The 14,267-nt window shown below is 30.2% G+C and overlaps 1 pseudogene; it reads right to left on the bottom strand.

Annotated features, from left to right (window-relative positions):
• LOC109342417 lies at positions 8,493-12,573 on the bottom strand (annotated as a pseudogene).

Below are 14,267 nucleotides of genomic sequence, written 5' to 3'. Positions count from 1 at the left end.
GCACTGCCGTGCCTGTCAACCCGCTTTCCTATTGTTTGTAATGTGTATTCTACATATTAAGTTGTATTATATATTGTAATTTGCACTTGAATATATATTCGTTTGAAATAATTGTTTAATCTTAAAGAAATAATGCATATACAATTGTGTTAATCAAGAATAGTCTTGATATCTTCACTTAATTTTATTTTCTAGCGTGTTGATAGGTACTACTTTGTCTGTCAACCCGCTTTCATATTGTTTGTAACGTGTAGTCTGGATGTTTTAAATGTCAAATATTCACATACTCTTTACTCAATTGCATACATTGTGATCAATGCAATATATTTCATGCATTCCCATTTTTTAATTTAATGGATATACATTGTGACCAATGTAATAGATTTACTCAATAGGTTTTAATTAATTAGATAAAAAATCACTTTTATATGTAGAATACACATTACAAACGATAGAAAATTGGGTTGACAGACCCAGTAGTGCCTGTTAACACGCTAGAAAATAAAATTAAGTGAATATATTAAGACTCTATTCTTGATGAACACAATTGTATATGTATCCTTTCTTTGAGATTGAACAATTACCTCAAACGAATATATATTCAAATGCAAATTACAATATATAATATAACTTAATATGTAGAATACATACACATTACGAACAATAGGAAAGCGGGTTGACAGGCACGGGCACGGTAGTGTCTGTCAACATGCTAGTAAAGATAAAATTAGAAGTTATAAAATATGAAATAAATGTTTAGTAGTATAAGTATATATAAAGATGAAAGTATAACTTATACAATAAAATTAGAAGTTATAAAATATGAAATAAATGTTTAGTAGTATAAGTATATATAAAGATGAAAGTATAACTTATACAATAAAATTAGAAGTTATAAAATATGAAATAAATGTTTAGTAGTATAAGTATATATAAAGATGAAAGTATAACTTATACAATAAAATTAGAAGTTATAAAATATGAAATAGGAAAACCCAAAATAACTTCATGAAAATTAGGTTATGTTTTTCCTTTATTAGTAATATAGATATGCAACTTATAGTTAATATATTTGAGGTGGTTATATAAGATTATATGGTTTTTTTAAATTAAAATTTTGAAGGGCAAATTAGGAATATAGAAATTATGCCATGGTGGTGGTTACACCATGTTTTGACTTTATATATAGTATAGATATAGATATATAATATATATATATATATAACATGATAGGAAACGAAAAGCACAACTTCTATATATCACGTTATATATACATATAATTATAACCTCAACATATATTATAAGTTAACAGACATGTAATATTTATAAATAAGTAATTGTTTTATGTATGTAACTTTATAATTTATGTGCAATTTTGAGAAATTATATGTATGTGAATATTATGATTTGTCATATGTTTGAAATTATTTTATGATAGATTTTTGAATCACCAAAATGGTCAAATCTTTATGTTTGTTTAATTCCAAATTTTATGATTATATTTCATTTATTTGGAATTATTGTATGATAGATTTGTTAATCACCAAAGAGATTAATTCTTTATGTTTATTTAATTCTAAATTGTATGACCATATTTCATTTACTCATTAATTTGATAATGTTATAACAATCATTTGTTTAGGAGTAAATTGAAGTTAATTATTATAAGACAATTAAGAATCACCCAAAGGTTGATTGTTTGTTCTTATAATCAATGAGCATGAATGTTGGTAGTATAAATGCACCATTAATTATATTTATATATTCAAATATAGTAAATATTTCTAACATATGCATGCATCATTGTCAAATTATGTGAATTTCTTTTAGTATCATTATGTCTAGTATGGTATATTGATGGATTACCCAAAATTATACATCAATATATACTTAGTATGAATTAATTTAGCATGTTAGTATGTAACTCAAAACGTTAACGTTTTTGTTTAATTTTATTGATTGTAGTACATATTGCTTTGCATTCGCAATTCTCATTTGTTCCAACTTCCAATGGACTTAATTTCTCTGAATGGAATGAACACATCCAATTTTACTTTGGGGTAATGGATTTGAATTTAACACTTAGAGAAGATAAGCCAAATGTTATTACTAATGTAAGCACCGAAGAACATAAAGTTCATTATAAGAATTGAGAAAGATCAAACTATTTGAGTCTAATGTATATATGAATAAGTATTACTAGCAACATTAAGTCAGTTCTTCATAAAACTGAAAGTGCTAAAGAAATGCTAAAGTTTGTGGAAAAGTGTTCTCAAACTACTGAAAAGTTTCTTACAGTGACACTAATGAGTACATTGACCACCATGAAATTTAATGGTTCTCGTACTGTGCATGAACATGTCATTGACATGACAAACATTGTAGCAAGACTTAAGACCTTGGGGATGGATGTGGATGAAAACATCCTTGTGCAATTTATATAAATGCATTACCCTATGAATTTGGACTCTTCCAAATGAACTATAACACCATGAAAGATAAATGAAATGTGCATGAATTGCATAGTATGTTGATTCAAAAGGAAACCAGAATGAAGAGCCAAAGAAATCATTTCATCAATTATCTTAATCATCAAGGAGCTAGAAAGAAAGTCAGTAAGAAATATGACAACAAATGGAAGGGACTCTTAAATATTATTGAGTCATCTTCTTAAATCCATAAGAATGAACATCATGATAACAAATGTCGTTTCTGTAGAAAGATTGAGCATTTCCAAAAGGATTGTCTAAAACGCAATGGTTGGTTTGAAAAGAAAAGTAAGCCTAGTGCTTATGTATGTTTTGAATCAAACTTAGCATAAATTTCTTATAATAGTTGATGGATTGACTCTGGATGTACTACTCATATTTCTAATACTATGCATGGATTCATTATGACCCGAACTACAAGACCAAATGAAAAATTTGTCATTATGGGAAATAGAATGAAGATTCTAATGGAAGCTGACGGGACTTATCGTTTAATACTTGACAATGGACATCATTTATATTTATTTGAAACCCTTTATGTACCTAATATATCTAAGAATTTGGTTTCTTTATCTAAATTTGATATTTCTGGATACTCTTTTAAGTTTGATAATGAATGTTTCAGTTTGTATAAGTATACTTACTTAATTGAGAATGATATATTATGTGATGAATTATACCAGTTAAATCTTGATAATATTTTATTCTGAAACACTTTTAACCTTGCATCACGATGTTGGAATTAAGCATGACTTAATCAATGAGCGTTTTGCTTACATGTGGCATAAATGTTTGGGATATATTTCCAAAAAAATAATGAAAGGATTATTAAAGAATAAAATCCTCTAGGATTAGATTTTACTAATCTAAATATATGTGTAGATTGTATTAAAAGTAAACAAACAAAGCATAAAGAAAGGAGCCACAAGAAGTATTAAACTTTTTGAAATAATACACACATACATTTGTGGACCTTTTGATGTTAATTATTTCAATAAGGAAAAATACTTCATTACCTTCATTGACGATTGTTCACGTTATGGTCATATCTGTTGATTACATGATAAATCTCAAGTAGTAAAAGTCGTAGAGATTTATATTATTGAAGTTAAAAGACAATTAGATTAAAAGGTCAATTTTCAGGTCTGGTAGAGGTGGTGAGTACTATGGAAGATATGATGAAAGAGGATAACATCCATGTCCATTTGCTAAAATCCTTGAAAGTCGTGGCATATATGCTCAATACACAATGTCAGGTATGCCACAATAAAATGGTGTATCAGAAAAAGCGTAATAGAATATTGTTGAATATAGTTAGGAGTATGTTGACTAATTCATTTTTACCTATTTTATTATGCACTTATGTTTTAAAGACTGCCATGTATTTATTAAATCGGCTCCTAGTAAGGCAATTCCAAAGACTCATTTTCAACTGTGAACAGGAAGGATACCTAGTTTGAGACACCTACATGTCTGAGGATACCCGGGGAAAATTAAAATTTATAATCCACTAGAAAAGAAACCGGATGCAAGAACAGTTAGTGGTTATTTTATTGGTTATCCAGAAAAATTAAAGGGGTATAGATTTTATTGTCCAAACCATACTACAAACATTGTTGAAACTCATAATGTTAGGTTCATTGAGAATGATGAGGTTAGTGGTAGTGAAATACCAAGTAAAGTGGAAATTCAAGAAATGAGGGCACATGTTCCCTTTACTTGTGTCTCTAATAATGTTGTTCCTCAAGTTATTGAACCAATTAGTAATGATGAAGAATAACAAAATAATCTCATTACTGAAAATGAAGTTGATGTACCTATAGTAGAAGAACCCCAAGAGATATCATTCAGAAGATCTCAAAGAGAAAGACAATATACTATTCTTGATGATTATGTGGTTTACCTAATGAGTCAAAATGTGACATAGGAATTGAGAATGACTCAGTTACGTTTTCACAAGCCATGGATAGTGATAATGCCGATAAATGATTAAATGTCATGAAAGATGAGTTAAAATCTATGAAACAAAATGAGGTTTGGGAGTTACAAGAAGATTGAAAAATAGTTGGTTGTAAGTGGGTTTTCAAAACCAAATGTGATTCTTATGGTAACTTAGAACGTTATAATGTTAGACTTGTAGCAAAAAGCTATACTCAGAAAGATAATATTGACTATAAAAAGACATTTTCATCAGCCTCTAAGAAAGACTTGCTTAGGATTATCATGAAATTGGTGGCTCATTATCATATGGAGTTACACCAAATGGATATGAAAATTGCCTTTCAATGGGGATTTAGCAGAAAATGTCTATATGAACCAACCAATGAGATTCATTGAGAAAGGGAAGGAATACATGATGTGTAAACTTAAGAAATCAATATATGGACTTAAACAAGCTTCTCAACAATGGTATCTTAAGTTTAATGTACTATAATATTATTTGGGTTTAAGGAAAATATTGTTGATCGATGTATATACCTAACGGTCAGTGAGAGGAAATTTATCTTCTTGATTATATATGTTGATGACATCTTGCTTGCAACTAATGATCTTGGTCTTTTAAATGAGACTAAAATGTTTCTCTCTAATTGTTTTGGAATGAAAGATATGGGTAAGGCAAACTATGTGATTGGACTATAAATATGTCTTGATAGATCACAAGAACTTTTAGGCTTGTCTCAGAAAGCATATATTAACAAAATTTTAGAAAGATTCAAAATGGATAAATATTCAGCATCTCTCATTCCAATTCAGAAAGGAGACAAGTTTAGTATCATGCAATACCGAAAGAATGATTTGGAATGAAAGCAAATGGAAGAAATTCCTTATGCATATATAGTTGAGAGTTTATTATATGCTCAGACTTATATGTGACCATATATTAGTTTTGCAGTTGGAATGTTAGAAAGATACTAGAATAATCATTGTATATAACATTGGAAAGTTGCAAAGAAAGTTTTGAGATATTTACAAGATACAAATGATTGCATGCTTATTTATAAGATATCGAATCATCATGCGATGATTGAATATTCAGACTTTACTGGATGCATAGACACAAGAAAGTTTACTTGTGTATATTTATTAGCTGGAGAAGTTATCTCATGGAAGAGCGCGGAGCAGACTATCATTGTTGCATCCACTATGGAAGTTGAATTCGTGACATTTTTTGAGGCCACAGTTCATGTTGAGTGGCTACGAAACTTTATTTTAGGACTTAGAGGAGTCAACGGTATTCCAAGCTGCTAAAAATTTATTGTGATAATTTCATAGCAGTTTTCTTTTCTAAAAATGACAAGTATTTCAAAGGTGCTAAATATATGGAGTTGAAATACTTTGTCATTAAAGAAGAAGTTTAAAAACTTAGAGTGTCAATTAAGCATATTAGCACTAACTTTATAAATGCAGACCCTTTGACGAAAGAGTTATCGCCTAAAATATTTTCTAATCATGTTAAAAACATGGGTATTATGTCTGTTAATGAACGTTGAACATTATGTTATCAATAAAGTCTTAATGTTTGACATTTTGAGCTCATTAATATTTAAGTTCCTGATTAATATTTTATTTTTACACTTATCTACACATGTAATGATGGTAATGTTGAAAATAAAATTTTCTTTCTAAATAACATATATGATTCCCATTAATGTGTCACGTTAGGAATAAGAATAATATAATAGTACATGGAAAAGATTATATCGGAAAAATGATATACAACCGTCATAACTCTTATTAGTTCTTGTTCTTAATCATGACTTGTAATGTAATGAATATGGAAAATATATTCTGATTATGTGCATTATGTTTGATGTTTATAAAATCATGAATTGCATTGTCACATGAGCCAAGTGAGAGAATATAAGAAATGCCTCCGTGACAGGAAGGGATATACTATTTCCTTGGTTGGGAAAGAATCGATATATAGTACTTGATAGAAACATTATACTAATCAGAAAAGGATTTTGAAACATTGTCTTATCTCTGTCTAGAAAAGTTTGTCTCTGTCAACCATCAATAAAGGAAGGGCATACAAAAGAAGGAAAAGAGATAGAAGAGTTTTTCTATTGAGGAAGAACAACACGCAACTCTTAAAAGAGGATCATGTTACCATGAACAAATGTAATCTATAATCATTCTTATTATATAAAAACTATAAATTCTTAAAATTTATTTACACATATTTCCATAATAAGACTTAATATGAAAGTATACAAATATTGACTCTCAATTCAAATCTTTTCCTTATGATCATATCTCATTTATTTGATATTATATATAAATAGAAATATTGTACCCTTTGATGTATTTTGGACATTGTCTGTGTTCAAATGAGTGTCATGTTTGGTGTTGGTGTAAGAGTCAATGCTTCATCATAACTACTCTCATGTTCACTCATAATCTATCATAATGTAGAGTTAGCTTAATTGATATTGTTTTTCAGAGATTATAATGATGCTGATAGAGGGTTGAATCCGATGTTATTAAAATCGGACTGGTGAGAGTACTGGTTTAGTGGTTCAACCAGTGGTTCAGTAATTAAACTGCATATGATTAAACCGGACATACATGTTTATATATATATGTGTAAACCTGTAACAAAAATTATCTAATATATAGATACTCAAATTTATAATCCATATTTATAGTCAAAGTAAGAATTCTCATAAACAAACAACTTTAATAAATCCAAAGTCTAAATTACAAATACAAATAGTAATCCACAAGCACTTGTCTTACTTAACAAACTCGAAACATATGATGCAAAGTTCATAACTCAGTCTACAAAACATATTATATATTTAAAACTTTAACACCAAAGAGTCAAAGTTGTTTCATATTGAGGTTCCATTTCTTCACCATTTAAGTCCAAAGCTTGACTAATGTTGTCTTCAACTAGATTCACATTCTCCACAAGGTTGAGTTGTGCATCATCATCATCTTCTAAATTTAATTGATCTACAACAATATCATTTTTTCATACATCAATTTTCATACAAGTTAACAATAAAATAAATTAGTTATTAGAACCAAAACTGATAATGCAATAAAAAACATTACATGTATGAAAAAAAATCAAAAATAAAATAGTTATTAGTTGTGCATCATCATCATCTAATTCTATGTGGTATGTGCCTATGTGGGGTTCTTTAAAATTACATGTACGAACCGGCCGGTTCAATCAAATTTCGGCCGGTTCACCGGTTTTCACAAGGTTCACCGGTTTACACCGGTTTTGATGCTTAGCCGGCACAACACTTGTTTCGTACCGGTTATGGGACTAGTTGACCGGTTCTCCGGTCGAACCGGCCGGTCCAAACCGGTTTTAATAACATTGGTTGAATCACATATTAGGTCGTTTAGGATAAAACAATTCAATTGACAAATAGTTTTTATTGGCCGTGTCATCCTCAAGGTAAAACAACTCAATTTTTGTATTATATGATGTTCCATTGCTCAAAAATCACTCAAACTACACCATCAATAATGATATTATTTTATGAGATTCTACCTATTAGGAAATCTTTCAGACTTGTCAATTCATTCATGTTCAGCATCTTTGCATTTTATAGCCTAATTGCCCACAATAATAAACTGGCAAATGGAGTTAATGTTCATAATGTTTGGGGGGAAGTGGGTTGAAACAAAGGGAGAGGATCAAAGTCGTTACAATTAAGTTATACTTTGTCTTAAAATGTGAACACTAAATTCACTACTCTTCATATATGTGTCTAATGACTTCAACAACATGAAATATACTTGAAATTGTCCAACTAGCAAGAAATTTGAACTTGTTACTTTCAGTTTGTAAATTGTAATCATAGTAAACTCAATTGTATCCAATATGAAGCAAACAAATCAATCAAAATCCTCCTGCCTAATCGAAAATTGTGGCACTATATTCGTTAACAAGAATCTGAACCAACAACAATCAGGTCTTAATCTCATCCGGTCCAGGAACAATAATTGAAAAGGAATAAAAAATTTCCGTAATTTTATTATTCACCAAGTGAAACCAATTCTTGGTTTCTCCTAGTGAAAACATAGCTACCTGCAAGCTGCAACACCAGCATCTGGTATATGAATAAATACAATAGAGAAAGGAGCAACAATAATTGGGTTTGATGAGTTTACATATATAGGCTGCAAAGAAGGAATTTCCCCATCTGAGTTTACTGTTAGATTGTTTCCATTTAAAAACATTATTTGGCTATGTATATTTCCATCATGTGGAGTTAGATGGTACTCTTCTCTTGCTGTTTCTGTTCTATTAAGGAAATTTAGCTTCATTACTTTTGAATTATTATCAGATATTTTTCTATGCCACAAATTCTTGGTGCTTCTTAAGGTCACTTCAGTTTCAACAGCTGTGCTGTTGTCAAGGTTCATCAATAGTATTGTGATTCCTTTCTGCAAGATAGAGTACAAAATCAGATTACATTGTCATTCAAATATCTATTTCGGTCCCTTTAATTTTTTTACGTGTATCAATTTAGTTTTTGAAAAATTAAAAATTCCAAATGATCCCAAAAATATGAAATGAAAATCAAATTAGTTATTCCAACACTTTTTATAATACTTGATAGAGACTATTTTGACTCACATTCACGATACTAGCTTAGATCTTTACTTTTTAGCATTGTTGTGAAACCCGAGCAGGACGTCGAACCGGCAGAGGTCCCGTATTAGGTTTAACCGATTTAAATGGTTAAACCGTCTGGTCTGACCGGTTGATTTCGTACATAATTAATAATTTTTATTTTATAAATATATAGTTATATATAAATGTAAAACTTTATATAATTATATTGAAATAATATCTCTTTATTTTTTTTGGACCATAGTAAAACAAAATATTAGAACATTTTCCTATTTTTATTTTATTTTTAAGTGAGCTGTCCGGTTTACTTCCCAGGTTAATCCGGTTTAACCAGGTTTAACATGGTTGGACCGGATTTTTTCCAGTTCAAAGCGGTCCAACTATCATTCGGTTAAGACGGCAAACCAGAACCGTTTTCAAGTCCGGTCAGCGGTCAGATCGGTCAGACCGTCCGGTTCTAACAACACTGCTTTTTAGGATGAAAATGGTACATGCTCAAAATTTTAAGGGCCAAAATGGCATTCAGTTTTGTAATTAAAGAGTAAAGCTTGACATATGTGTCATTGAAAGATTAAATTACCCCAACTCAATCATCTAAATATTTTTCCCACTAACTAAATCCCTGATACATCAAATGGGCACCACATTTGTCTCCTAGAAGTATCTCAGGTTACTCCCAAGGACTAATGTGGTTCTTGCTTGAAGTTTCAGGAATTTAGATGGTGGAAAAATCTTCAAGAGACTAAGTTGGTGGTGAACGAATCTTTCAATATCCCAAATCATGTTTTACTCAAAATTAAACTTTCACAAATAGAATATATAAGCTTCATAATCACATTGGCACAAAATTTCACTCACTGATTGCTTTGCACAGTGTGCATAAGCTCTTATCTTGCTTGTCCCAGTGAAGGTAGTTGACAAGACACCTCTTCCCATGAGTCTATGCCAAAGAAGAGCACTGCAAAGAAGAAGGCACATTACCACAACAATGTTATAATCCTCATCGTGAAATATTGTGATCAATCTTCACCCTATGAGTAAGGAACTAATCCCTTTCAATGTATATGGCTGTCCCTCCCAATAAGTATAACTCCGAAAAATCGAACATTTAACCTAATATGATAACTGAGGATTCAATAGCGTCTTACACCATTTCACGTTGTTCGTATCAAATTGACCTTATTAATAAAGCCTTTTATTCAATTATTCTATTGTATTAGAACTTTTGTCCTTTACAAAGCAGCCAAAATTGCACATCAAACAATTAAATGAATTAAAGATGCAAACAACATAGCACATATGACTTTCATATCAGCTTAAGAAGAGTGACACACTAATGAAGATCCATGTAAGTCCTTAATTCTGCTGTGGATTCTGATTGGTCAAAAGATATTTCTTGACCAATCAGAACGCATAGCACAAGATTCTAATACACTTTGTGAAACAACAAATATTATCATACTGAAGAATGCACGCCTTGCTTGCAAATCTGTGACGTAATCAAAGGAAAACAAAACTACCAAATTCAATATTTAATACCTGTAGTAGTCAGGATTTGGTATGAAATTAGTGGTATTAAGTAAACAATAATTTCCTCCTATCAAGCTCTGTCTACAATAAGTTTTAGTGTCATAAGTAGCTGACATGCCAAGCTGATCCAAATACCTGTTTGTGATATGGTAACATTAGCAATAGTTTCAAAGAACCCTCAATGGTATAACACATGAAAGTGAGTTACCACTAACCAGAAACTACATACAAATGCATCCGATACAAGATGACGGCCGCTATTGTAAGCCCCTCCTGATTCACCAACCCACGACGTTGCTGAGGTACCCGAATTCGCGAGTACATTTTTGAGGTCTGCAAATGTGTGTGCCTCTCCATCAAGGTACAAAGGGTTAAGAATTTTTTCAACAAGGTGCTCATCAACTCCTGCATAGTAGCTTTCAAATATAATCAAAATTCATGGAAATTTGGAGAACATGAATGAACATTGGCCTATTTGGTGAAAGGTACCTGGTCCAAGGTTATAAATGTGGTGTGAGATCACTTCCAAAGATGTGTTAGATTTGTTAGAAATTCCTTGAACCAATTTGCATCAAAAAAACCTCCAGGTGCAATTATTAGTGGCTTAGGATCAATGTTTTCATATGCTTTGTAAACTATGTCTCTCATAGCAGCTAGATCAGAAGCATATTGGTCTGCAGAAATACTTGTTCCAATTCCTTTACCACTCAATTCATTGCCTGCCATTGAAAAGATCTTAATGCAGTTAGTCCACATACATAGGGACTTAAAAAGCAAGAAGATTTTCATTCATCATTCATTGCTGTAGAATAGACTAGTTGATTCTGGAGGGAAATTGACAATATTTCTTTCCTTTAACTAAATATTCAAGAAGACAAGTAGACCATTCATTTATATTGTTAAGGTTTCATCTGAAAACCAATTGGCAATGAGACAGATATTTAAACCATGTCTGAGAGAATGAGATAGGCGATGTGAGACTTATTTTCCAACATGCCTGAGAGAATGAAAAAGGCGATGTGAGACTTATTTTCCCATAGGCATGTCGGAACAAACGTAGAGTTAGATAACATAAGAGAAGTTGGACCTTGTTTCTGGTATCACATTAAGGTTCCATATCAAAACACCAACTGAAAATGAGAGTTATATCCTAACAAGTATTTAAAATGAGGTCGGGGATATGAAGTTATCTCTGACATATATCGACATTAAAATTTGTTTTCTTCTTTTATAAAGATCAATTTTTTTTTATGTTTAGTACTTTAGCATTTGTAATAAGGACAGCACATGCTTACCAAGTTCCCCCCCAGAAATGGTGTAGTTCTTTGAGACAGTATAACGAATAAATGATTCAGCATTGGTGTAGTTCCAAGGTCCAACAGCAGAACCAGATTGTATACTTTTTCCAGCAAGAGCATTTAATCCAAAGATAATCTTAGCCCTGAAACAAATTGTTTAATAATGCTAACTTATTAAAAACAGCATAGTTTACAAGTCAAACAAGGCTTATATATAATCCATATACTAACATATACACAAAATAAGGAACATGGTTTTAAATAATGGTCTCCATGGCAGTTTCAGAAACTTTGAAAATCTTGATATTTCAGACAATTGCAGATATTATGGGCCACTGTTGTCATCGTCGGTTTTGGTAATTCTTAAAACCTTAACATATCGGTATCTATAGCAGTCGGTCAGTCGCGGACCCAAATTTAAAACCTTGATAAGAAGAACCAGATCTTACCCAGCATTTGCGAAATTTTTTTTAAGTTCATCCCATCTGTGCATTGGGAGACACCCTTTTGTGAAACCAAACATTTGAGAACTGTTAGCAAAGAAAGGAGTAGAGGGTTGTTGATTATCTTCAGTTCCATATATGAGCTTATCTTGCAAACTTCCACCTAATCTAAGTTTCAAAGGTGAAAAGGCTGCAAATACATTCAGAAGTAATTAGTGATACCTTGTTAACCTCACAAAATAAAAGCAATGAAAAAAGTAAATTGTTAATGATAATTATACAGTTGCATAGTTCTCTCTTACCTTACACTGCATTAAAAAAAGTCTTGCTGTTCAGGTCCTGCATGAGATAAATAATTTATAAGATGTATGCTCTTTCTTACCTTCACAAATTGTACAGGATATTATTGAAACAAATAGTTAATTAATTAAAGAACATAAGAAAACAAAGATTGAAACCTGAATTTTCAACAAGGAAGTTAATTTTCAATTATGCTTTTGTTGGGAGCACATCTTTGTGTATAAAAAAGTGTTACTGTTGTTATTGGTCAAAAATGGTATATACTATTATCTCATCATTATGTGTTGAAAGGGGATAAGTATCTTTTGTCCTAAGAATTTTGTTTGTGTTCATAGTGAATCAAACTTCAAAAAATAATTTTAAAATTATTTCTATTTTCTAATTTTTTAAAACTGAATGAAACTTTTTAATTAGCCTGTGATATGGATCCACATATCTAACTTGGACTCCCACCCTTCCCAATGAGTACACTGACATATTTTTAAGAAAACAATAAAATAAAGCATAAAATTTATTTTTATAAGAATTACTCTGCAAAAGTCACATAAAACTAATATATATAGAGTGTCACATCTATACATCAACAACTTAAAAATTTATATATATTTATTATATTATTCATTATTCATTTATATTATTTTTTTAAGAGTCAATGATGATTAAACATATCGATAAGCAATACAGTGGCAATTAGTAAAATTCATACACTTAAATTTTTGCATCATATATATATATATATATATTCAACATAATGTGATCGCATGGGTAAAACACATACAATATTTTCATATTTATTTATTAAATCATTAATTAATGTCGATTTGACAAAATTTTAGGTTAATTGTCAATTATTTAATATAATTCTTAATTTATTATCTATGCTTATGATCGACCATTTATAATATACATGCAAAGTAAAAGAAAAAGATAACATCTTAGAATATTTTCCTATTCACATAATAATACATCAATGAGACCAATGACTAACATTTAAGCCCTAGTTGTTTAGAATATTCTTGGAGATAAGCTTCAAAAGTACAAAGCTTTCCCTTTCTAAAGCAAAGTGCTCAAGTAAACATTCTATAAACTACTGTAGCCATGAAATTTCCATTCTAAAAATATTGAATAGCTTCAATTTCTTAGTTTCAAATAACCATTCTCAACTCCTATTTGTTTAGCTGTGTTTGATTTAGAGTAGGGTTGAAACTTGATACTTGTAAAAACATGACAGTACGGTCCTTCAATTGGTGAACTAGTTATCTTACTAATACAATATTACAGTTATACCAATCATATAATTAAATAAGTTAAAATCAGAAAATATCAATCAGACTCTACGTACCCGTCAAAATCAATTTGTATATGAATGTTTTAATATTTTTCACAATGATATAATAAAGATACCAAACTTAACTTGATCGTTTTTTATAACATCACTAGTAATTGTACAATTTTAATAATTAGGTTATATATTTTAAATAATAATATTTATACTCTATTATATTTATCATAATATATATAATTTAATTAGTGAGATATTGTGATTGAACTACTATATTAATACTTTGACCAATATGATAACTGATACGATCAATATTAATAATGA

Source organism: Lupinus angustifolius, chromosome LG03 (genome assembly GCF_001865875.1).
Source record: "Lupinus angustifolius cultivar Tanjil chromosome LG03, LupAngTanjil_v1.0, whole genome shotgun sequence".
NCBI classification, from domain to species: Eukaryota; Viridiplantae; Streptophyta; class Magnoliopsida; order Fabales; family Fabaceae; genus Lupinus; species Lupinus angustifolius.
Note: the sequence above shows the minus strand (reverse complement) of the source record. Positions and strands in the feature narration are given on the sequence as shown.